This window comes from Pezoporus wallicus, unplaced genomic scaffold, assembly GCF_028554395.1.
Source record: "Pezoporus wallicus isolate ANWC-B61680 ecotype Strahan unplaced genomic scaffold, APGP_CSIRO_Pwel_v1 contig_7553, whole genome shotgun sequence".
Taxonomy (NCBI): domain Eukaryota; kingdom Metazoa; phylum Chordata; class Aves; order Psittaciformes; family Psittacidae; genus Pezoporus; species Pezoporus wallicus.
The window spans coordinates 1507344-1533581 of NW_026635101.1; the positions used below are offsets into that span (position 1 = coordinate 1507344).

At 39.2% G+C, this 26238-nt stretch overlaps 2 long non-coding RNA genes across 4 annotated transcripts in view; both read right to left on the reverse strand.

Annotated features, from left to right (window-relative positions):
* Window positions 1–1192: 1192 nt before the first annotated feature.
* LOC130596033 (uncharacterized) lies at window positions 1193–14999 on the reverse strand. 3 transcript variants are annotated; one of them, XR_008971448.1, is made up of 5 exons: window positions 14743–14999; window positions 14550–14669; window positions 12205–12323; window positions 10758–10902; window positions 1193–1318 (listed from the first exon to the last, which is right to left on the reverse strand). It is a non-coding gene; the product is annotated as an uncharacterized LOC130596033 (long non-coding RNA). The 3 variants fall into 3 exon arrangements; XR_008971447.1 differs by lacking the exon at window positions 1193–1318 and adding an exon at window positions 3873–4196; XR_008971446.1 differs by lacking the exon at window positions 1193–1318 and adding an exon at window positions 8200–9728.
* A 1290-nt stretch (window positions 15000–16289) lies between these two features.
* The window catches only part of LOC130596043 (uncharacterized), a 48903-nt gene continuing 38954 nt past the window's right edge, over window positions 16290–26238 (reverse strand). Inside the window, exon 5 of the long non-coding RNA XR_008971449.1 lies at window positions 16290–16412. This is a non-coding gene — a long non-coding RNA (uncharacterized LOC130596043). The remainder of the gene's footprint in view (window positions 16413–26238) is intronic.

The following is a 26238-nucleotide window of genomic DNA, read 5'->3' on the forward strand; positions in this document are numbered from 1 at the left end:
TATTACAGAGGAATAGAGGAACGAGAAATGGGATTTAATATGAGTTAATAAACCTTGGGAAACTAGTATTCGTGATTAACTGACAACTAAATGCAGCCCATGGCTTTTTGTTTAGATTCTGTATAACAGAATGAGAGAACTAAAAGTAATTCCAATCCCCCTTCATCAAACAAAGAAAGTATCGCCTTACCTGGAACTCTTTATTTGCTGAGGCGTTCAAGGCACTGCATACCCAGCTGGTTCCTTCTCTAGGTTTTTAATGCTTGCTCTGGATGTCATCATACTCTGGAAGTTACCACTTGGTGTTAGAGATGTATAAGTAGCCAATTTTGTTCTGCAGTTACTAATGTTAAATGTTAATTTTATTTTCCTTTCTGATTTAAACCTTTTGAATTTCCTTCATGCATACAAAGTTAGAAGTATTTTAAAAAAATAAAACCATTCCAGTGGAGGGTTGTGACAACCGATAGTTTCCATGGTTTGTGTGCTTTAAGTGATTTAGATTCCACAGGCAGGATGATGGCATGATTTACAGAAGCACTGCAGGATCACTGTTTATTGCAAGCCTATGGGAGAATGCATGTAAGTCCAGCAGCTTCTGCAATGAGGCTTAAGAAGGCCACATCGGTATAAGAAATTCTGGAGTTTATAAATCTCTCCAACATCAACTGTCATTGCAATCAGTGGGGGTTTGGCAGATTTCAGTCCAAGTCGGATGACATGTATTTGACCATTGCATTTGAAGTGATAGAATATGGTCCTGCTTATGGTTCAGATACTTTAGTATGTAAGTTCTAAGTATATCAACTGAATATCTCTCATTTTCTGTTTTAAAACTAACAAGTCCCTGTTTTCTTCAGTTCAAAGTAAAATCATCCTGAAACAAAACTTCTGTAGGGCACCACTGATTTGACTTAACACACGACACACAATATTCAGCAGGACAGCAACATTCAGCAAAAAATCCATTACAACCATGTGTGATCCCTTTTAATTCTTATCCCACAATGAGTAAGATGCAAGATAAGGATCTTCTCAGCCTTAATAAAAATACACTTTTTTAAGGACAATATCTGTTATACACATGTAATGGAAAATGCAATAGAGATGATTACAGCCTAAACTCTCATTCACAAGGCTTACAATTAAAGGTTTTGTGTGGTTGATATCTTCCTACACTGAGTCTATAGCATACCTGGGAGTCCAGAATGTGTGATGGATCATCCTGAAATCCACTCAGTAGCCAGTGAAATGATCTCCCACTGCCCTTCTGTTACTGCTTGAAAGTGTTTTAGGTTCCAGCAGAGAAGTCCTGTGGCTGCTGGAAGAGGAGCAGAGGAAATGCTCGTTAGGAGGGCATGCAAGCCTCTGACAGAAGCAGGCTGCTGCAGGCAATCTTCAGTGGTGCACTAGGGCCTGAATCTCATAGCACTCAGAAGATGAAGTACCTACATCAGCTCCCTAAAGCTCTATCAGCAGAAATTTTGCACACTGGAAACAGAGAAGACCTGAATTACTGTGTAACCAGAATAGGTACTCCAACTTGTTTCTAGCTTTCTGGGAGTGAATTAACTCCACTTTCAGCACTGCTGTATCAAACACTTTTTTTTTAGTAGAACCACGGATGTGAAACATTGCACTGACTAAGCTGAGAACTATGACAAGGACGGAGATCAGAGAAAAAAAGTAAGATGTCAACAAAAAATGGCCACATGATGAACCCTGACCATCTGCAGGATTGCTTCAGCTTGGAAGAATTTAATTTCATTTGGCCTGTGTGATCTGCCTCAGACCTTTTTACATTGTCATTTTATGAACAACGCTCTCTGGTGCTTCCCTTGTGGTACATTACCTTCAAAAGCCATTACCTGAAGCCACTAAAAACAATAGTTGAAATAAAAAAAAGCCCCTCTAATTTCTTGTTCTGCTATACCCCTTGGTCAAAGCCACAAACCCCAAAACTTACTGCTTTATGAAAGTGGAGCATTAAGAAGAGCTGCGAACGCAAAAGGGTAATAATAGAATTGTGACAATCATTTGGCTGGGTAAGGATACAAACAGAGCAGCTCATCTACATTGAGCACCAGTGCAAGACCTTAAGACTGCTGCAGCTTCCATCTTAAAAAAATGATTCCCTGAATTCATGTGGAAAAGAACTGCAAGACTCTCAAGATTAATGCCGGATTATGACTTTTAATATTTGAGCACCTTAAAATTCACCCCTCTTTCCCTTGAGATCAGCACAGCTTTTTTTCTCCTTTGTACAATTTTAATCTTTACAACTATAGGTATGGCCTTAATTTTCTGAATAAGTGTATCTTTAAATAGTCTGACTAAGGAAAAAGTATCTACTGCTACCTTCCTCAGCCTTCAGATGGTCATACCTTCATATTACGTGCATGCGTGTGTGTGCTCCTTCATAAATACATTCTACGTATGATTTATTTTCTCTTGAGCAGGGTGTCCTATCTTGCAGTTTGGATACTCCTGCATGCTTTGTTAGGTTAAATACACTAAATCCAACATTCAGGTACCACCTTGGGCATTCAGACTCTCATGAGCCTGAAGACAGGTAAAGTTTGCTGGCAGGGAAGCCAGCTTCCTTCCTCACCTTGCCTAATGACTCATGACTTAAACAGCCAGGTCTCATACTTCCTAAATGAATTCCCTAAGAACTGCCCAATTGCAGTGAATACCCAAGCACAGTCAGGATTCTGGTGTTTATCCCTCTGTTATTCTCGCTCAGGTTGTTCAAATATTTAGAGTCAGGCAGAAAATTAAAATTATGCTGTAGTTTAAGCATCCACCAGGGACACCCGGAGCCTCTTCTCAACACTCACACAAAGCCCTACAGCTTCACCTGAGTGAGACCAATTCCAGAATGTAAATCAGACAAAATGTGAATTAAACTTTAGGAGCTCCACATCCCTAATGACAAATGGGATACGGAGCTTTCCTTGTCTCTCCCTGGGATACTTTCATGGGCCAGCTTCAATATTTTGTAACTACAGATTATTCCTTTTCTCCTCTCTACAGTGGTTGATATAAATGAAGTTATTTCTTAATGCTGCATGACAACACATAATTCATTAATTTTCATATCGCCTTGATTTTTCTTGCCTATTCCTTATTTTTATTCACATTAGCTACACAATTCAGTACCGTTATAATCTCTTGATTTTGCTGTTCTTCCTATTGCTGTAAGTTTTTTACCTCTCTCTAGAATAATACCTGGAGTCTGGGGGTGGTTGTTTTTCCAAAATGAAATCTCTTTCCATAGGGAAAATTCATTGTATTTGAATCTATTTTAAGGAAAAGGCACATTTTGAAGAAGTTTTTAGTATCAAAAATAGGGGGTAAAAAGCTGAAGGAATTAAATAATTGTATTACATAACTTTCAAAATGATTTTTTTTTTTTACAAAGGTTTCCTTTTTAGAATTCCATTCATAATTTTGCCAGCAATTCCACTATTGTCTCACAGAATAATGCAAGCTTTTTTCTCTGCTGATTAATTCCAATCAGCTCAAAGTTGTTCAGAAGGGAGAAAATATTTTCCTTAGTTTCGCTCATGTCCCTTTCAAACATTATTCAGATCTTCGATAAGCCTGAAAGAATTCACATGCTTCCTCCATTTTCTTCAGTCCACAAGTCCACAATCTCCATAACACTGAGCTATCAGTACCATACATTTTATTTCTATACAGCAGCCTTCATACATGATTTCACACATTTTTTTTCTATGGCAGGCAAGGAGAGATGCAACTGAAATGTGTTATTAATTCAGAGCCTGAGGAGGAGCTGTCTTTTATTGCAAAGAGAGACACCAAAACCTTCTCTTGTTTTGTAACTTCTCTGCACGTCAGTATCAGTTTTAGCATGGCCCACCATATGATACAACTTCTTCACAAGACAGATGCCTGCTTCATTCTGCTTTCCTCAGTGAATGCCTGGTGTCGTTTATTTGGCTTTATTTTCTGTTGAACAGAAGACATGGGTCCTGCTGAGCTCTGGAGACTTTCTTACTTATCCACGTAACATCTTTTGTTACTCAGCTTCATTTACTGGAGTCTGTAATGTGTATCCTCCTTTACCAATCAAGTGAATGGATGAAGCTCTCCCACATCGCTTATTCCCTCGCAAAGGGAATGGAGGAGATAAGGAGATATTTTCCTCAGTGCAGGCAGCATAGAAACACCTGCTAGGAGAAACAGCTGCCACCACTGAAATCAATGGAAATCTTGGCATTTACCTCGGTGGATGTGGTGTGGACTTCACTGGGGTTTGGTCCAAAAGTTAACTGTCATCCCGAGCCATTGAGCTGATTAATTCCTGTGGCTCAATGCCAGTAACGGATAGATTCCCCTTTGTAACTGATCCAATGAGCAAACTCTACATGTTACTCATAAACACATTCCCTGGTCCTCACAGAGATGCTGTCCCTCTTGTACTGGACAGGAAGCCAGCAGCCATTTACTATGTGTATCTGGAGATAAGGCCAGAATTTAGCCCTAAGCTGCCTTTGCAGGCCATATTGCTGACTCCCTTATGCCACTTCACTCTGGTGTCCTAATTTCCATGCATGCTTTTAGATATTCAGTGCTCACTGATACACAAACTGCTTAATCTTCCTCCAATTTAGCTTTCAGTATCATCAGTCTCCCACCTCTGTGCAGATCACTCATTTCAATTTCCCAGTGTGCTTTTAGTAATCAGGTATACATTCGTTTCATCTACTGCTTACCAAAACATTAATGCATCTGTCTCTCAATCTCTACAAGAGATGTCTCGGGGGGGACATTTCAACTTACATAATTGGTGAGAGTAAGGTTTGTTTAAAGGTACTGAAATGGAAAAATCAGCAACACAAGACTTCTAATATTGTGCTTGCTAAGTGCCTGACAGGTTCCAGTTCATACTGACAATATAGCTCAGTTTTAAACTCAGCCTAATAGAGCTTGCTGTTACACATGAGCTCCTGCTACGAAATTGTTGGGAAGAGTCTTACTCAGATTCTTTTTCCCTTAGCGTGCACTGTGATTCACTGCAAGCGACATGGCCGTTATTCACCTGTACTAGCATGAAATTTGTACTGTTACCTATGCCAGAATCATGGCAGGCAGAAGAATCATGATCTGCAGAAGGAGGGCATTTATTTGCTCCTTTTTTAAAGGTCTTGCATTGAATTTCCAAGTTAAATTGCAGCTGGAAGCAAAGGGGAATTCTTCACGAGGAGAAGTGTGGGAAGGATGGTGCTAACCGACAAAGCAGATTATGCTTCTACTACAGCTTCTTATGACTGAAGTGTAGCAGAGCTTATGTTGGCTTAACTGCCCCCCCAAGGAATTGCCACAGAAAACACTGAAGTTGTTTAACATAGATGTGAGAAATAATACAATAGGTAACAATTTTAAGTATATGCTGATTAGGGAAAGAAAGTGAGATGTATTAGTTTTTAGCACAAAATGTCAGAAAACAACAAAAAATTCCCAGCCTATAAACTGAAAAAATCAAGGCATGGTTTTGGTGTCAATCTTCCACTACTGCCCAGCTAAAAATTAATTCTATTACTTATCATGGGTCTTCTCCATTCATCATATATATGCTAACAATGCTCAGTGCACCCTACTTATCTCTGCCATGTAACATGGTCCTTCTACATGTCTTTTTCTAAGTGCTTGAAAATATCTTGGTGTGTATTTGCTGCAAAGTCTCAGTAGGCAGGGATTTTGGGGAACTTTAAGGTTCAAGCCTTGTTTTTAGCACAGCCATGAATTTAAATAGTTGTCTTTCCACAGACATTATTTTGTCACTGTCTTTCACAGACATTTCTTTCAGGTACATGGGCATAGTTAGCAAAGGACGCAAAACTCCTACACATGCTTATCTGCAAATAACACCCATACAAATCCTAGTAATATCAAATTGATGTGGCTAAATACAGAGGAAACTGCTGTTATTGTGAGAGCATATTTACACCAGATGATAATGAAAGTACAGTTCTGCTAACATTGGTTTCCAAACCACTTTCTTTATTACAGATATTACTTTTCTCAGAAGGTAAACTGAAGCAATTTGTAAAATAGTGAGTTTTTAATCATATTCTGAGTGCAGCTCTCACTCTCAACACACTCTTCAGTGTGGCTTGACACTCATTTGGGTACTGCAAGCCTGTACTTATCTTTTGAGTTACAAGCAGCAGAAGCAAAATGAAACAATCAAAGTTTAAATTGAACTGACTGCTTGAAAGACCCTGTTTATGAAGAAAGAACATATTTGTACTGTGTTAATATTCTCATGTAGGTCAGAGACATCTAAAACATAGTGTAAACTTGCTTGGTTTAGGCAGTTCTTTAGACTCTAATAGAATTTCTCCTCTGAAGTTATGGAAGAGAGAAGGCTGGCATCCTCCTCAGGCAGCTGTAGTGAGACAGAAGGCAAAGTCCTTCTACTTTCCTTCTGGAATGAGCTGTTCTTTCTCTAATGCCTCTTTAAATAAGAAACTTGCTTATAGAAACATAATGATAGCGGAAACTCCTTGGCTGCACTTAAATCAACAATCCTCATGCCAGTTGCCTGTTAGCAATATAGATATACTTTGTCTTTTGCTGATAAGCACACTGAAATCTGTCAGGATATATTCTGTTACCTCTTTTTAATTAAAGATAAAAATCCAGCACTTTGCGCTACTGAAACTGAGCCTGATTACCTATCTTGAGAAGCTGAGCTATTGCTGCACTGAGGACTAGGAAACGTTGTTTATCAAACTGAGCAGAACTGGAATTGGAACAAAATTTCTGGGCATTGTTTGAACAATAGCTCCTTTCCCTTCAATTCTCAGGACAAAGTAAATATCATAGATTGCTGGTAAACATTTTTCCCCTACTGATTTTATTCATGCCTTAAAGGTCTTGTTAGCTTGTTTCTTGCAGAATAGATGCCTAAAGCTGTGAGAACCTTCCAGGGTAAATCGTTACATAGATCACAACTACAACTATGGGCTCTTATGGTCTTGTTTCCAAAACTCATCATAAGAAAATTACTAGCTGGCTGCTATTTTCTATCTCTTTTCACAGCATCTTTAGTTGTCTTCACACTAAATGCTTACAAATACCTCAATAAGAAAAAAAGGAAACTGTTTCTGCAATTTAAAAGTTACTAAGAATATATTGTAGAGAAGGGTCTTCACAAGTTTACATTTTAGACTCTGATAAGTTTTTACTCACGCAATTTTTCAGAATGAACTTTTTAGCCATTAAAACCTGACATCAGGCTCTAAAATAGAGCTGTGCTGCAAAAGCACTGTGCAAGTTTCTAGTCAGATTTTTTCAATTTAAAGAAAACAAAACCAATAGTGATTCATAAAATGATACTAATCCAGACAGAACTACATTCAACATGAAAGACCAAATGTCTAGCCATGTGACATACAATCTCATCACTGAACAAGCTCCTCAAAAAGTACCTTCTTCATTCCGATTTATCTATCCATGAAATGGTATGCACAAGAAACCCACAGAGAAATGTTTTATGCAGCCTTAATAATTCTCACTTGGAAGAATATTCCTTATTATTTGAAAATTAAAAATCAAAATGAAAGCAAAAGATTACTTCTGTGCTGCAAGCAAATATTTTGCAAAGTTCAGTTGCCAAGTTCATTTGCTATAGTCTGTTTCCAATTCTTGCACATGCAAATGTGTGTCAAGTAAGCCCTTCTATATCCATAGTCCTACATCTAGCATAATTTAGGTTGAAATTTTAAAACATCTCTGCAATTTTCTAGACAATATTTTGAATTTGCAAGTGATTTATGTTCACAAGAAAAAAACATTTCAATGGATTCACAGCCCCTCAGAAAATTTTCTGAGGGATTATTCTAAGGATTTATTTCTAAGAATATTTCTAGGGATTATTCTAAGAGTTTCTGCAGAGAAGAGCTTGAGTTCAGCATGTTATGACCTACTATAATACCATTTTCAATATAAAATAATAGTGACTTTTTTTTTTTTAAATAAGCTTTACAGCATCTTTCTGATATAAATTCTGTGATCACAATGGTGAGAATATCCCGAAGGAAAAAGCCTGTATTCCAGAACTATCCAGTGCTTGAACCACTGGCAGTTTAGACTTTGACTCAAGTATGAAAATGACACTTCTCCACACTGTAGAAGTACTCTATAGAGCAAGTATAGATGGGTATCTCAGAAAGTCAAGGCATGGCACCACATGATCCATGAAGTGGTGTCATTGACGCTGTGATAGATCAGTCAACTCAACTAAACTGGAAGCTGGTTCAGTTATGGCTGCACCACACCCCTATCAGCCATATAGATGTACTAGCTCTTATGTTTCCTGAACTGACTGGGAATTAAAACATGGTTTTGACATGTAAATGCTGACCACATTGGCTCATGCTGTCTAGATCTTACACATTTCCTTTTCTCCAGACCTTAAATTATGACTAAATTAACACTACCTGTTCCCCCAATAAAGCTTAGGCTCATTTTAAAATAAAATCAGCCAGAAGAAGTTCTTAGAAAAATCATAAATTTAAACCCTTCCTCAGCAATGTGTCTAACATGGCACACATACTTTACAGCTATCTATGTCCATCTTGTCTAACATGACATATGCTGTCAAAGAATGACAACTAGTTCTGCACTTGAATTTAGTTATGTAAATAAGATTAAATCACTGATTTAAAAAAGGTTTAATATTATTCCGATGTGACCAAACCCAGAATTTTGCTTTGAGTCTTGTTTTTTTTTTTTAGACATCTGGAATCCAGGGAATAATTATCTTAATGAAGTTGTATGAAGAGTTGTTGTCTATTTGGTATTTGTATATTTAGGACTTTCAAAAATGTGTCCATTTCATTAGCAGATGCTTCCACTACCTTTTCCTATTGTGATACAAAACATCTTTTTTTTCCTCTGAGTGCCTTTTAAAATGCAAATAAAATCATCTAGGATTGAATAAAGATGAAATTTACATCTTGTCAACTTCTATGGTGACAAGCAAGAATAAAGAGAGAGGCTCAGGGAAAAAGAAAGAAAATAAAATGCACCTTGGTGAAGAATCTCATTGATGATTGTTGTCAGCTTCAGGATGGTGCCATGACCTTTCCTTCAGGAAAGCAGAGCTTCATCTATTATGGGTCATGCTGGAAGGCCCAATCAAAGATTGTTTTCTCTGTTTCTCGTGGAGAGGAAGGAACTAGCAAATAGGTATTGTGCAGGGCTTCCTGTAAAATCAACTTCCACCTCTGTGTCCAGTGTATTTACCACCACTGCCAGCAGTGTGAATGGGAGAATGCTGAAAATCACAGGCACAGGTATTAATTTTTCAAATAACCTTTCAATACAAACAATTTAATTCAAGAAAATCCACGTAACTATAATCAGTCTCAAAATACATTAACATCATTTCAGTAGCTTGATTTGAAATTGTCACAGCATTCTAAGACAACATTGAGGCATGTGGAATAGTAAAATGAATGATAGTCTGGTTTTGGACATGGGTGATGCTGGTTACAACACGTTAACTTTTACTTTGTCTAGCATGATATGACTGCACGGAAAAGCAAAGATGTCCTAATATGTTGTGTTATCTTCTTTGTAGAGACAGGGCTGTTAAGCTAAATCTTTCTGGAATCAATAAAGAGGATTCATTTTGCTTTAATTAGACTGATCTGGAGTTTTAAAGGACAAATCCAAACACATTTTAAAGCCTAAAAAAGGAAAGTTTGAACTGGTCAGAGAAACGACAGGTTAACTTTCCCATGAAGGTTTTTCCTACCTTTCCATGCTGAGTTTAATAACCCAAGTCAAGTGGCTTTACTTCAATTATGCAGTGAAAGCAGAAAACTCAATATCTGGCTAGTCCCAGAGTTTCCTTCCCCAAACAGTGGCTCTGCTGAATCAAAAAATTACAGTTTCTGGTGTTAATGAAGTATAAATCCATACAGTAGCTGGCAATTTTGGGGGCAGTAACTTGTACATTTCATGATGGAGGAACAGCAGTGAAACAATGTACAGGATTACCCCTTCATCCTTTCTCCTTTGTTCTTGGAAATCACTTCCTGAAGGCCACATCTGCTTGGAGTTCTATCAGATTGCATTTTATACTTGCATGAAACAAAGCTATTAGCAAGATGTGTTGGATGAGGCCTTGAGTGATATGGTTTAGTGTGAGGTGTCACTGCCCATGGCAGGGGGTTTAGAACTTGTGATCTTAAGGTCCTTTCCAACCCTAACTATCCTATGATTCTATGTGTTGCATTGACCAGATAAGACAGCCATATCTGCCTTCATCAAGCTTTCTTAAAACAAACACAAAGAACACCGATCTTACCAATGGTGTTTGGCCATGAGGCCTTTATTTTCAACCAATCTGTGAAATAAAACATCTATTTAGTTTCACTCATAATCACTAATTATGTTTATTTCTAATTAACTTTTCCTTTACAGATGGCTTGTGAAGAAGAACTGAAAATCAAAATATATTTCCAAGTCTTATTTTTCATTAATGTGCCTTTAACTAACTCTTTCTCCCATCTGCAACTCAAGTAAGCATGTTTGCCGTGTCATTTGATTTGGAATATTTACTTTCAATCTCAAGTAAATCTCAATGTAACATGTAACACCATAGATACCGGGCATGTCATATTCCCTAGCATAACTCATGTCAAGTCTGAAAAGTAAAGGAAATTCCTACATTTACTATCAGGAGCTGACACAAAAAGAGGCTCAAGACTTACTTTAACAAAAGATCTGCGATGAGACATTTGGAGTTCCTTGTTCCTAGGGGAAAATCAGGACCCAAAGGCAGTGGTTTCTCAGGCTTCCTATATCAAAGATAAGGACTTCTGTGGGTTTTAGGCACTTCTACGATTAGATGTTTCACTGTAGACAGAGGAAATGTAGGTAAGGAAATCCAGTTTCAGACTTAAGAAACTAAAGCCCACGTAAATTCCAACTCAGCAGCAAAATCCTTTATGTCATTGTCCTGGGTTCAGCAGTAGCAGTCATGTTTTTCCTTTGTGTTAACTGGTGCAGTGCTGTGTTTTGACTTCCAGCTTGAGAACAGTGTTGGTGAAGCCGATGTTTTTGGTTGTTGCTAAGTGATGTTTACCCTGACCAAGGACTCTGTGAGGCTCATGCTCTGCCAGGGAGGAGGGGAAGCTGTGAGGAAGCAGAGACGGGGCGCCTGACCCGGCCTACCCGGGGAGGTATTCCATACCACAGCACGTCAGGCCCGGGGTGAGGGGTAACTGGGAGTTACCCGGAAGGACAGGGGCTTCCGGGTGGAACTCGCTTTCTTGGCCGGTGGTATCGTACTCTCTTCCCTTGTTATTTTCCCTTATCATTGTTTTAGCTGATAGTAGCGGTGGTGATTTGTTGCTGGACTGTTCTTGTCTCAACCCGTAGGAGTTACACTCTCTGGATCCTCCTCCCCGTTCCTCTGGGAGCGGGGAAGGGGAGAGCCCCGGTGCGGGGGGGGGGGGTTACCAGTTACCTGGCTGGGTTTAAACCACGACAGTCATCTAGCACTGAGGTAACATCTTGTCTACTTTATGTGTCAGGGCAGAGGCTGATGGCTTGTTTGTAACAGTCCACATCATCACACTAACCGTTAGCTGTCAAATACTATGTGCTTGGGCCCTCGCAAGGCTATTAATTGCAGTTTCAGATGTAATACATATAACCTAGTACACGGTCATTAATTTGCTGTGTTGGCTGCTATGAAGTGACAAGCACAACACTATGTTTTATAATATATCTTTCTGAAAAAAATTCATATAAACCTTAGATTAGTCTTCAGGGGAATACAAATGAAAAAATAAAGCAAAACAAAATGAGGTACAGCCCTATGAAATAAGTTAAATTCTATGATAACAAACCCTAACTTTTTTCTCGAATAGCAAACAGTGAATTTATGTGATACATCTCTGTTAAATTGCATGACATGTAGAATTTTTTAGTATACCAAAGTAAAAAGCACTCTGGATTGGCTACCTTTCTGTTACCCTTGAAAACAGATGTTTTGGTTCCTGATGTCTAAGAAAGGCTGTCCAATTATCAGAAGCCTTCATCCAAGACAAGATGGTTAAAATCTCTGAATATGGTGAAATCTTCCCTGAAATGCAGACAGTCCCCTGTGGTTTTCAATCAGTCAAACTGCATATGGAAGGCCCCTCCACCTACCGCTTTAGGAATGGTGCAGAAGGAGGTCCAGCAGCCCCATGAGCTCTGGGCTTTTGAAGGCAGTTCTTTAAAGAAAGGGTTCCTCGCCATTGAGAAATATTTCCTCGGGGCTGAAGATTCTGTAAGCGAAATAAAACAAAGCAGAAATGTTCAGACTGGAATGATTTTTCCTCTGTAGTTGATAACAACGCCATCTGCTCAAGGATTTTCTGCTAGCAGGCTAAAGTCATTGAATAAACTGCACACTCCAGATTGTTTGCTCATCCGCTCTATATAGCAATCTATGATTGTTGATTAATTAAAGTCCAGAGTTCCCAATGAGAAAGGTAGGTACTTTTATTCCAGGTGGGGAAACTAAGGCAGAGAGAGTTTACCTGACCTGTGAAAAGCAGCTGGAGAATTCAGTTTTAAATCTTAAATCGCCAGAGCAACATTCCACATCATTACACAGCAGCCTGAAATATTGTCATATGCTTTCTTTCTACTATTTTTCTTGAGCAGTGGGAATTTGAGGAAGGAACTCAACTAAAAGGTCCTTTCCCATAACTTCAGGAGCAGCTGCAACTGCTAGTGATAAATAATGAAAAGTATACATTGCCATCTGATATCAGACTGCTTTGCCTGGTTTGTAGTCTGAAATTTCGTAAGGCAGGGGTTTCTTTGTATGACTTCCAAGGTGGAAAATCGTATGTGGAAACACATACCAGATGAACTCAACTATTGCAGTGATCCTTCTGCCTGAAAATTAATTAAATGAGTATGCATTTGATGTTCAAACTGCATATTCCTCACACTCACAAGACATTGCTGAAACAAAGGATTAAAAGGGTTAAAGTACCAACCTGGTGCCTGTCCAGCAGAAATTCAGCTCAGAACTGAAAACTTTAACATAAGCAGAAAAACTAAATAGGCAAATAAATGAAGTTTGAAGACAATCCAGGAGACTCACATAATGAAGACAAATACACCTTCTTGCCACAGAAGAGCTAAAAAATAATTGCAGACTTCTTACTTACAGATTATTTGTATAGCAACATTTGTATTCACACTCTGTGTGTAGTTTGTGTATGTACAGCTCTGTAAACTGCATTTAGATTTCTATGGATGATTTAGCATGTATAGGACCTAAAAAACAGTAAAGGTTCTAATCACTGCACCCCTAAGCTTACACCGCAATTTGACCAAGGATGGTTGTGTGGCAATATTTCAGGAAGAAAGAGATATAATGAAGAAGCAGCTTTGAGCCTTGAGTTAAGCAGAAAAGAGATTATTCTTGGCAATGAAAAGGCCAGCCCCACAGCATGGCTGAGCTCTGCAGAGTGCCTGCAATCAGACAATGCAGAGTAGAGCACGTGACAACCTCTGTTGTGTTTGGTGGCAACCTTCCTGTCACTCTGTGACCATGAGGTGTCATCAATGGGAAAGAAGCTCAGCAGGGCCAGAAATACCAGCACAGGAAATAGAAGTGGTCTCGAATGATCTAATACATTAGCAATGAAATTAAATTAAGAGGACACATTGTGTAGAGTTAGAGATGAATGGCTTAAAGTGAGAAACGAAATATGTGTAAAGTAGAGGCAGAGTGCCAGGGCAAGACAAGATGGTGGTTAGATGAGACGGGAGCACAATAATATCTCCCTACAAACACTATTATTTGGGTCCTGACTACTCTGGATAACTTTGGATAGACTAACTTAGTGATAAACCAACAAAAAACTCAGGCATTGGGTGTGTTGGAATTGTGACTTCCAAATTCAGGATAAGCACTACTAAATTAAGAAGCAAAATGATAAAAACATACCTGGGCAAAGACATCAGAAGGGAAGAGGATTATATTGGAAGTTTGCCACAGCCCTTTGCAGCAATGTTATTTTCTCTATTGCTTCAGCTACACATAGCATATGATATTAATTGATACTAATTGATATTAATTGATTAGATTCCCTTTACATGATTCATAGGCAGTTACAGCTCTGACAAGTTAATTCTGTATTAACCATTTTTTTTTCATTTTAGCATTTTCTTCTCTAACAGAGATTAAATTATTCTCTACTTTAGCACAAAAAATAAAATGTCCTATTCATCTCACATCAAGAATATTATCACTTCTTGCATCAGCAATTTCAGCTGGCCTCTGCTGAATGAAAACTGATGCTAACAACTGGTAAAATGCCAAGTAAACCAAATGGTACTTGCTCTATTATTTTTGCACTGCAATAGCTTGTCCCCAAATGTACAATACCCTTGACAACTAAGTATGTCAGTCTAAATTCTGATCAGACTAATTCTGCTGCAGATGCAAACTGAATTACCTTATTGAGCTGAAGAACAAATTTTTCTTTTACCAAACATGTAGGCTACTGGCTTCATTCCATGGAAGATGCAAATGCTGACTGGGGAGGCTATCAGTTGTGGGAAAAGATGTGAAGAGCTAAATCACAATAGCTCCTGGTTAGTCTGAGGTGCTGGAAAGAAAATAATACTCATGAAAACAGATTTTTGTATTGAAGCAGAGGGCCCAATGGAGATATAAATTACCTAAAATATAGAAAGACCTTAGTGGATTAGTATGTTTCCTACAGCTGTAACATTTTCAGAGCCCAGAATCTTGCTGAGATTGGTGGCAGAAAACTCAAGTTCCTGTCCCAGAAATCTTGCAATCCAAGCCACTGAGAAAGAGGTGAATACGGTGAGGAAACAGATGAACAGAAATAACAATGAATGCTTCACTTCTAAGTAATAACAATACCAATATATTCTGATAAACAGATATTAGGAAGTCCTCCATGTCAGATTTACATTCATCATGAAATAAGGAGCTGATTTTTTTTAAAGAGACAGCTTTCATAGCATTGTCCCCTGTACTAAGAGCATTAAGCCCAGAAATTCACATTTACATAAAAAACGTTTAGTTTATTCTGCAAGACAGAGATGGACCATTTAAAAATTACCACTTGGGTACACGCACATACACAAACACACATACTTTTTCTTCTCAGAATACAACTTCATTTTTCACACCATGGGCTCCCCCCATACCACTTTATTCTTCCCTTGGTCCTGCCTCATCAATCCAGGATTTAAGTCTTTTTTTTTGTAAGTAGTCCCATTGTCTTTTTGCTTGAGAAGTGTTACAGTTTCCATGCAGTAAATTTTTTTGTGCAGCTCTGTGTTGTTACAATGCTGTTTCACTGTAAGCTCACTTTCCACTGTTGAAAAACACCCCAGCTTCTTGTACATATATAATAAAGACCTTAAATGTTTTCCAGATGCCTGTCTGAAATACATTATTTCCAATTAAAAAATATCCTGCAGATTTACTGCTGAGAATAATGATGTAAAAAAAAGGCACCTTTCTTAGTCTAGACAGTGGGCCAGTCTCATGCGTATGATATATCCACTCTGGTTTTTTAAGTGTGGGGCTGTTTCTAGAATGATACTAAAGACAGTAAGTTTTCCCTCAAGTGGTTTATTAATAGTGGCATCACCTTCTACTGTACTTATCTTCTAGCTGCTCACCACATTTCTGTGCCTCCATCTTCAGAGTAAAATGGTCACCTCGCCTTTGGACTAAAATACCCTGAATCATTCTACGAGATGGAGTGTACTTCTTCATTGGGTCTTTCAGGATGGCAATAACTTAATGTATCATACAGCAGAACAACCATTATCTTTGTATTGTTGTTGTGTGCTGGAGACTGCAATGTAAATCTGGACAAAGAGGGATTAACTGCGCAAATAAATAAAAGGTAGTGATGTCAACATACTAAGAAAAAAAGGGGGGGGGAATGTGATGAGATGCATTTTGGTTATTAATACTAGCAAATGTGCACAGAAGTAAGGAACCGGCTTGAAGAATTAGACCCTTTTCCCTGCCCTTGCTTTGTGACAGAGAAACCAAAGAGCAAAACTGGTTGACTAATGAACAGTGCCTCTGGCTTCCAATCTTGCTGTATTTATAGGTATTTTACACAATTTTTGTTTCATGCCAACACTGTACGGTGGTTCAGTTGTTCGGTTCTTTTTTTTCTCTGTTTCTTTCTCTCCTCGTACATCTGTGAAGAGCTGGTTTACCTCTTCTCGCTAGTGGCGTGTTCAGCTGCCCAAGCCTGGCTCTCTTGGGCTCCTCTTACAAAATAGTCTCCACTTCGCAAACATTTCTTGTAGTTCATCTCTGCACTTGATCCTCTGTGAGCTTACTTCCTAGCCTGTAAAATCCTGTGTCATTAGCAATACCCATGTTCTTTAACAGATAATTCACCTATTAGGCTCCTTGGAAGTCGTCCTCAGTGTCTTCAATTCACTGATACGATACTGCAAGGAAACAAACGTTCAATGCCTCCACTCCATTATCAAAACGTTATCAGAGTCCTTCTTTCTCATTCCTGGCTGAAACAAAACCTTTGAGTATTTAATTAATTGCTTTAAGTTCCCCTTAACTAAAAGTTGGAAGAATAAAATTTCTTAGAATCATGGAATAGTTAGGGTTGGAAAGGACCTTAAGGTCATCTAGCTCCAACCCCCCTGCCATGAGCAGGGACACCTCACACTAAACCATGCCACCCAAGGCTCTGTCGAACCTGGCCTTGAACACTGCCAGGGATGGAGCATTCATAACTTCCCTGAGCAACCCATTCCAGTGCTTCACCACTCTCACAGTAAAGAACTTCCTCCTTGTATCTAATCTAAACTTCCCCTGCTTAAGTTTGATCCCATTGCCCCTTGTCCTATCACTACAGTCCCTAATGAAGAGTCCCTCTCCAGCATCCCTATAGGCCCCCTTCAGATACTGGAAGGCTGCTATGAGGTCTCCATGCAGCCTTCTCTTCTCCAGGCTGAACAGCCCCAACTTTCTCAGCCTGTCTTCATACAGGAGGTGCTCCAGTCCCCTGATCATCCTCGTGGCCTCCTCTGGACTTGTTCCAACAGTTCCATGTCCTTTTTACGTTGAGGACAGCCAAACTGCACACAATACTCCAAGTGAGGTCTCACAAGAGCAGAGGGGCAGGATCACCTCCTTCGACCTGCTGGTCACGCTCCTTTTGATGCAGCCCAGGATACGGTTGGCTTTCTGGGCTGTGAGCGCACACTGCAGCTGGCTCATGTTCATTTTTCATCGACCAGCACCCCGAAGTCCTTCTCCACAGGGCTGCTCTGAATCTCTTCTCTGCCCAACCTGTAGCTGTGCCTGGGATTGCTCCGACCCAGGTGTAGGACCTTGCACTTGGCTTTGTTAAACTTCATAAGGTTGGCATCAGCCCACCTCACAAACGTGTCAAGGTCCCTCTGGATGGCATTCCTTCCCTCCAGCGTTATCAACCGAACCACACAGCTTGGTGTCATCGGCAAACTTGCTGAGGTCGCACTCAATCCCACTGTCCATGTCACCGACAAAGACGAAGAACAAATCCAATGAGTAGGAGGTATAATGAATCCAACAGTATCAAGAGATGAGTAAAGAATCTTGGTGAAAATTCTGCATTCTACAAGTTTGTTACTCTTTTTGTTTAGGCAAATATTTTGCTCTTTAATAAGCAGCAAATTTAGGAGTTTCCAAAAGGAACAAAATGAATTGTTCACTAGAGCTTTGATCCTAGGTACTCTAGCTTTTACTGTCCCCATTCTACAATACCAATGTAGCATTAAGAAGCAGGCATTATTGATTATGGTGCCGGATGTATGGGGATAGCTCCTCCTACTGAAAAGAGGAGTGTTAGGTTTGATTACAGCCTTCAGCATCAAGCCTTAAAATCTTGTGGTAAAATATAGAGTAGCTATACGTGACCCTAATGAAATTTCAAATTACCATACATCTGCAGTGTTAGGAACACAGACAATTTGGATCAGTATATGAACTTTAGTACAAAGTCTACTCTGAAGCCTTCAGAAAAGTGTCCATTGTTCATTGCAGATACAGATCTGTCCTGACCCTTCTTTGAAGCTTGAAGGCATATGAAACTTCTGAAATTTGAGAAATAAGAGACTTCAGTTAAGAATATTTAAGTTTCTTTCTTTTACAGCTGCCTGCTCAGTTGGGTGAAACTATATAATATATATATAAAATATGCATAGGCTTTTTCTTCTGCTGCTTCATATTAAGCTCATATTAAGCTCAAGCCATTTACAGAAATTCCTGGATTTCCTTCTTCCTTGAAACAAGTGTGAAATATTACAAATAAAGTCCTTGCAAGTCCTACATATAGTATTTCAGTTGCTGTCAAGAACAGGCTTAAACATCATCATCCAGGTGAGCATATTCAAGCTGCCTGGGGAATGCGAGACAGTCACAAAACTGAACAAAATAGGTTGTTTGATTTTATACACCACATGCTCAAATCGATGAAAACAAATGACCTGTTGAGAGTAACAGCCAGTTATATAATCTTTTAAAAGAGTCGTAACAAAATTAAGACAAAATCTACCTTATAAACTGGTAGTTATGACTGAAAACTTTCATCAAAATAAGTCATCTTCGGAAGGAGGAAAACTCATCACAGAGTATTGCTGGTTTAAAGACTATCAGAATGTCTCAAATGTGAGACAAAATTAGGCAATGAAAGAAATGAGTCTTCCTACTAACAAGAAGCAAATCAAAAATGTATGTAGAGGTGGATGCAACAGCTGAGTTAGCATTGTTCATAAATAGTTCCTTTATGACAACTCAGCTGTCCACTCCCAGTGGGACTCTCACCTTTGTCTTTCTCCAAACCAAAAGAGTTATAACCTTTACAGGTGCACATAGTGATAGGACAAGGGGGAATGGCTTTAAACTGACAAATGGGACATTTTGATGAGATATTCAGAAGAAATTCTTCCCTGTGAGGGTGCTGAGGCCCTGGCACAGGGTGCCCAGAGAAGCTGTGGCTGCCCCATCCATGGCACTGTTCAAGGCCAGGCTGGACATGGCTTGGAGCAACCTGGTCTAATAGAAGGTGTCCCTGCCTGTGGCAGGGGGTTGGAACTAAACAAGTTTTAAGGTTCCTTCCAATCCAAAAAGTTATATGAGTTACCAAAAAAAAAATGGAGGCACATTATCCTTTATCTGGCCATGTGCCACGCAGTCTTGCTAAATACCAAGCATGGTGTTCAAATCTCAGTGTATGAACACAAACAGGGATGCTGGGGAGGGACTCTTCATTAGGGACTGTAGTGACAGGACAAGGGGTAACGGGTTCAAACTTAAACAGGGGAAGTTTAGATTGGATATAAGGTGGAAATTCTTTCCTGTTAGGGTGGTGAGGCACTGGAATGGGTTGCCGAGGGAGGTTGTGAATGCTCCATCCCTGGCAGTGTTCAAGACCAGGCTGGACAAGGCCTTGGGTAACATGGTTTAGTGTGAGGTGTCCCTGCCCATGGCAGGGGGGCTGGAACTAGTTGATCTTAAGGTCCTTTCCAACCCTAACTATTCTATGATTCTATGAAGCCAGGTTTATCATAGGGTTGCCTGGAAATTAAGAGTCCTCTGTGCTTTATCTTCTCATTACCGAGGCTCTACTGCCTGTAATCTGCTGAAGCTGTTTTTGTAAATTGGCTCCTGGGTACTGAAAACATTAATTAAAGCAGCAGGCCCAAGACTGTTGAAAAGAACATATTTCTAGATTCAGCTTGCTATTTTTCCTAGGTCTGATGGACGTTCATAAACATCAAAGACTGGAAGTCAAGAAACTGAAGATTCCATTCTTCTTCGTGTTTTCCCCAAATTTTTTTAGATAAAGAAAAGCAAAGTATTCCTGTGTACAGAAATGATACACAATAGTGACACTACACTTGAGACACCTTAACACAGAGACAGCTAATATCTGTTAATGAACAGCTTTTAATTATTTGCATCCACAGTGCAGTGCAATTGCTAACAGTGTGGATGAGAGGAACTGTGGGAATATGGAGGTTATTCACTTCTAATTTAAGCACTATAATGAATACCTAACTTCTTAAATGCACCAATGAAATGTACTTACCCACTCTGTATTTACCATCACACCACTCATTAACATGGTGATAATTAACTCTATGTGAAGCTTCACAGTTTGAGGTGCTATATTAATTAATATATTAACAGGTTTTATGTCGTTATTATTCATGCTAGTGCATTTGACATGGGACTATTGCCAGTGGACATGCCACTTCACTGATCAGCAGTCAAGATTCAAATTTCTCAGTCATATAACTTGCAGAATGGTTGGGGAATGGCTGTTGCAAATGTAAGTGCTTCAAAATGTGCTGTACATTTTGTTCCTTCATTCTTTCTCTTGGTATCTGCATATCTCTCCTTCCTTTGGCCTCTTTATTTTCTTTCTCTTGTTATCTGCATATTTCTCCTTCCTTTGGCCTCTTTATTTTCTTCTGTTCCAAAGCAACCTCAACTTTCTTACTCTTGTCATATTTATTTGTTCTGTTGGAAAGAAGAATTTTCTACACCTTTTTTCTTTCAAAAAAGAAAGTCATGATTTTAAAAGAATAAAGTATGTTAATTATTTCTAGTGTTTTCTATTCCCTTCACAAACTGTTGGGTTACATTTTTTCTTCAGAATTTTAACATGACATGCTGAGAAAACTGTCATATGTGGATTCATGACTGTCTAAGGTCCACTGGATTTTGAACTTCCTCGGGGGATATCAGAGCTTTGCAGGAGTGACAAACAGCAATTGAGAAACATCAGGAAGATTCAGAAGTTCAGCTAATTCAAATCTCACCCTGTCAGACTCCACGTAAGTTACCCTGCTGGCAACTAGCAAAGATCCGAAATGTAATTCTAATTTGTGTAAATCAAATGTAAATTTTGGTGCCCAGACTTTTGTTTCAGACTCTCAAAAGAAAGCAGCTGCAAAGCCTGGTTTGATACCAGAGGTTCCCCCCTTGTTTGGGGATATGTAGCTGAAGAATATATTTGCATAGCTTCTAGAGATACCCAAGTCCTAATGACACAGCACATACTTTCATTTTTGATGAGAAATGATGCCAACCTTAAATCAAGAGTGGGGCTTGCTGGAGATCTTCAGCTTTCCACGAAAAATAAAAACCTGACGTTGAAAAGCTCCATCCTAAACTGTATGACTTAGCTCTCTTAAGAAACAGCTTAACTATACCCCACGGGGGCATCCATTCAGGTAACTAATGCCATAACTCTTTTTACAGGCCAAGTCCCTTCCTGACAGAGCCACGTGGGACTCCCTGTCTACTCTGCACCATGGTACATGTTTCACAAGTTAGGACCATAAAAGAGAATAGGGCACAAGGCATCTGCTTATGCTTTGAATAATGCATTCCTGTAACATTTCTGAAAGTTTTGTTTGTCTGAATCTTTGGGGTGGTTTGGCTAACACAGTAGTTTTTAGTATTTACCTTTTGACGAACATCCGACAAATTTAAGTGTGACAACCCACCCTCTTCCTGTATTTCCCTGTTCTGAAGAAAAGCTGGCATTTCCGACATTAGCAACAGGACACAACCACCCCCTTCCTCTCCATTGTCCTCTCCTTGTATCTGACAGCTCCCAAAGCACCTACAGAACTTTAGAAGTTTATTATGTGAATAGAAAGGCACATAGGGCTGGAAAGCGAGGTAAAAGAAGGCGTCTAGATTTTTATCAGTCTCAGAATGAGGTTAATTCCATTCTCATTTTTTCTCAGGCAGAATACAGTGTGGAAAGTGAAGAAAGGTTTAAAATAAGCCTTGGGGTATGTAGGGTTAAATACTGCAACCGTGGGTGACACAGTGATGAAACTGTTACCTCCTCAGAAATGTATTCTGTGCTTGGGATAATTAAACTGAAGATACTTTTTAACCAGATGAGATTTCAAAAACTTTCTCAATTCTCCTAGAAGCAAGAAAACAACCCAGATTTGACCGGGCCACTGGCCACTGTCCACAACTCCTGTTCCTAGAAAGCTTGATAAAAGAGGTTTATCTTTGTCCCTTACTCAGTGAAAGTATCACAGAACCACCTCTACAATTACTTTCAATGAATAATTCCAGTGACAAGAGCCTACCAAAAAAAACCCAAAATAAACAGCTGCTTATTCATCAAGTGGCATCTTTGTAATGATTTATATCATGCCCCAGCTGATTTGACTGAAGATAGTAAATGTTATTTCTGTTAGCACTGAATAGATAATGTATCTGGGAGATACATTTGGTTCCCAAATTATTAACACAATTATTAGAGCCTGAAGGGTTCCGAACAGGCTAAATGAATTAGACATACAGGTCTTACAGAAGTTTGAAGAGGTGGCTATCAAAGTAGTGAGATGCTATTTTAAGCTCCCATGGCAAATTCTGTGGCTCCTGAGCCTGGAAGGTTGAATGATGGCTTTCAGATTCCAGGCTGATTTCCAGGCATCATCTTTACAAATAACCACTGAAACCTACTTCTCTGTATATGGGCTAGATTTGCCTAGAAGTTGTTAAATAACTAGGGTATTCCTAATTCCTAGTTAAATAACTAGGGTATTCCTAACTCCACTTTTCAGGACAGAGTATGTATGATCAACAGATTGAGAGTCATCAATTAATAGAGAAATTGGTCCCAGTGTCATTGTAAATGAAACCACACAAAGGGGGGGTGTGGATATCTGTATCTTTTACAGTGGTTGAATTCAACAATTAGGTACATAACATTCGCTTAAACAAAAGTAGAAAATAGAGTGGAAAACCTCATCAGGACGTGCAACAGATAGGACGCGTAGAATACAGGTTGTTTTATTGTGTGTCCATTGCAACCTGTAAACAAATCTTTTTTTCTTAATAAAGGTAGATTATTATCAGGTTCATGTTTTTGTGCTAACAAGAAGGAAAATGTGAAATAAAGGTCTTGGCATTCTGATAACGTAATTGAAGATTCATTTGTATTTTATGCATAGTCTGCCGATTTAGAGTATTGAAGGTTATGCAGTAAATAAAACTAAATAGTAAATATTTTCTCAATATTTTGGGTTGATATTATTTCCTTTTTTTAAGAAAGAGTAAAAGTTGTCACAAACCCATTTCAGACCCACTTTCTAGCTCTGAGCATAATGCTGAAGGAAGCAGGTGGAAGCATAAACAGCAAGCATGCACTGTGAATGTTTGTGGTGTGAATTATCTAAAAGCAGCTACAGTTGCACCAGATTTCGTAAGTTTGACCCTTATAATGCCTGTATCACTGCAGTATTTATGCTTGCATCTTATTAAGTTAATCCCATTGCTGTGGGACGAGAAGCGGCAGAGCAAACAACTTTAATAAGCCTTCACAGCCATATCCTCAGCCCCTCAGACACATGCGCAGCACAGGCTCAGTTAAATTCTGAGTCATCGTTCAGGCTGTGTGGGATTTAGAGCACAAACAGTTAATTCAGTAATATAAAAATATATATAAAGACAGATAGTGGTGTCTATTATCAGAGATGAGACCTGGCAAATGCACCTGGCAAACAGAAAGGAGAGGCAATTAATCAGTATCAAGCACCACATTCAGAGGTAATGGAAAGAAAACAATAACAGTATGTGGTGCAGTTCTTAGTGGGAATCCTAAACAAGTATGAATTTATTTTGTCACAAACTGAGCCCAAAAGAAGTCAAAACAAGGTCATTGGTAAATTCCCTCAAGTCCACTTAATCAAAGATGATGTGACAAAGGTTAGTCCACTCTCCAGTAGGCCGTGATTTTACTGGACGTTCACATTGAATGCATAAAGGAAAATTCAAGGCTAATGCAAAAACCATTCCTGTCAGGGTGCCAGGATATAGCTGAGTAACTGGAAACCATCTGTGAGGCCTACCAATAAGTTCTATATAGGCTTCCCACTTCTCTTTTTTTTTTTTTTTCAAAATACTGTAAGTTTTTTTTAAACCAAACTGATAGCAGCTTATTCATAAAGTAAATTAGCTAAACAGTATAATACTGTGGGATTTATAACCTACTGTAGTCTTTGAATGCAATTTGGCTTCCCCATGCTCTCACAACAATGTGTTTAAGAGCTAAAAGCAGGCCCATGGGATACATGCCTTTGTGTACATTAACATCTTCTTGCAAAATTCCCATTCTAGAAGACACAGAAGGAATTCCCCACTTTACATGCCTTTGCATTACTAGAAAAGACTTTTTAAGGCATTTTATTCCTAGAAAAGACTTCCATTCAGAGGCAGGATCACCTTTATATTAGATAATTAGCATCCTTATTAATGCTCTACTACTCCCAGCTGAGTTCATCAGTCACTACTATCATAAATATTGTTTCTTAGAGCTTGGCTCAGTTGCACAGAATTTTTTAAGTTTGACTTACCCATTAATGTCCATACCAAAATCATTATTTGACAACTGGTATTACTATTGAAGATGTGGACAAAGTGAGCAGGTTCAACTAAAATAACATCATAGCTTTAGAACAGTTTAACCTATCTGTGCTTTACATAGCCTTCCTATGATGCTGCTCTCAAGGCTGCATCATGGTTGGCCTTGGTCCTCTAGCTTGGCAATGGGCATCAGGTGTCCACCATCAGATGTGACTACAGAAATGCTAATCCCGATGTACTTTGTGTAGCATGCAGTCCTTCAGTCAGCTTTTGACCTTTAATAGTTAGTATCCTCCTTGCTGAAAACCAACCCTGTATCACTGGCAGTGCCATACTCAGAAGGCACATCGTAAGGTTTAGGTAATGCTCAGCAGCAGCTAATTCTGGTTCTAAGCTTTTTGACAATTCAGTCTTTTGCAGAAACACACCTAACTACTAATTCCCCCAAAGCAGCACTGTACAATTATTTTTTTTCTCAAGCCATAACTAACCAAATGGAGGTTTCTCACTTTTTTTCACAACAGCCTAACAGAGAAGCCTTCAGGACCCAACACTTGCATGGGTTTGGATTCAAAGTTGTCATACAGAAGTGCCAAAATATCCAAGGTATAGGAAAAAAACATTTAAATGATACTGAAACTGTATAAAAATACATAGACGTAAATGAAAACAGAAAAACAATTTTAATCTTCTTTTCTGTTCAAAGCCCTGTCCTAAGGGTAGACAGGTACATCTTCGTGTCTGGATCCTACAGCCTTTTGGCTCTTCTATCCTTGCTTGCTTGTGCCCAGTCACAGCCTGACTGTTACACTACCTAGGTGGGATATTGGAGGTGGCGGCATGAAGACTCACATTTTCCTAACTGGAGGCCAGTTCAGAACCACAATGTGTCACCATACACTGGCCATTGCTTGACTATTGAAACAAGAGGCCCCAATTGCTGTCATCTTTTCAAACCACCTGATTACAGACCTCACCACCAAACATCCAGAAGCTCACAAGGGCTCTTAATTTTTAGCTTGGTGCCCAATAAACTCACCATGTATGAACAGTAGACCTGGGCAGTTTCTAGTCCAGACCTTCAGTCTATAATCCTGTATCACCCTGTAGAAGTGCCTTAATTTTTGCCACAGACACTGGCATCAAATTCAGCTGCTCTGTGGCACCCTGCTGCTGCAGTAGGTGTTTTATTTTTAAATGCTGAAATCTACCACAGGTGTCTGCCTTCACCAGCTGGAAGCTGACCCAGAGACATTTAATTTAACACATTGAGTACTGCCAGGAAAACAGAGCCCTTCAGCCTTGGAACCAGGAACTCTTCATTCAGAATAGCCTCCATGAAAATAAGCCACGTTCCAAATTAAACTCCCACCATCAGCCAGATGCATGACAGCCCAAGTAAATAAAAGAACTATTTCTGCATAAACTTCGTTAATAGCTGAGCCGGAGTTGAGGATCACAAGGGACCCTAAGGATAAGAAACTTCTTAGGGGATGATTCTTTTTCCAGCCTACACAGTACTCATGCAGCCCCTTTCTAGCCTCACTCCCACTGCAGCTCAAGTGCTTATCTCTGTCCTAAGCCCAACCTTAATACTGGCCTCGGCTTGGGTGCTAAGCTAGAAATTTTGAAACAAAAGGGTTGACAATCATTTAGCTAATTTTTATTCAAATAAATGAGTTAGTAGAAGAGAGCTAATCAAGTCAGACTACATGCAAAAACAGAACGAAATCCTCCAATAAGAACCAATGCATTCTTTTATG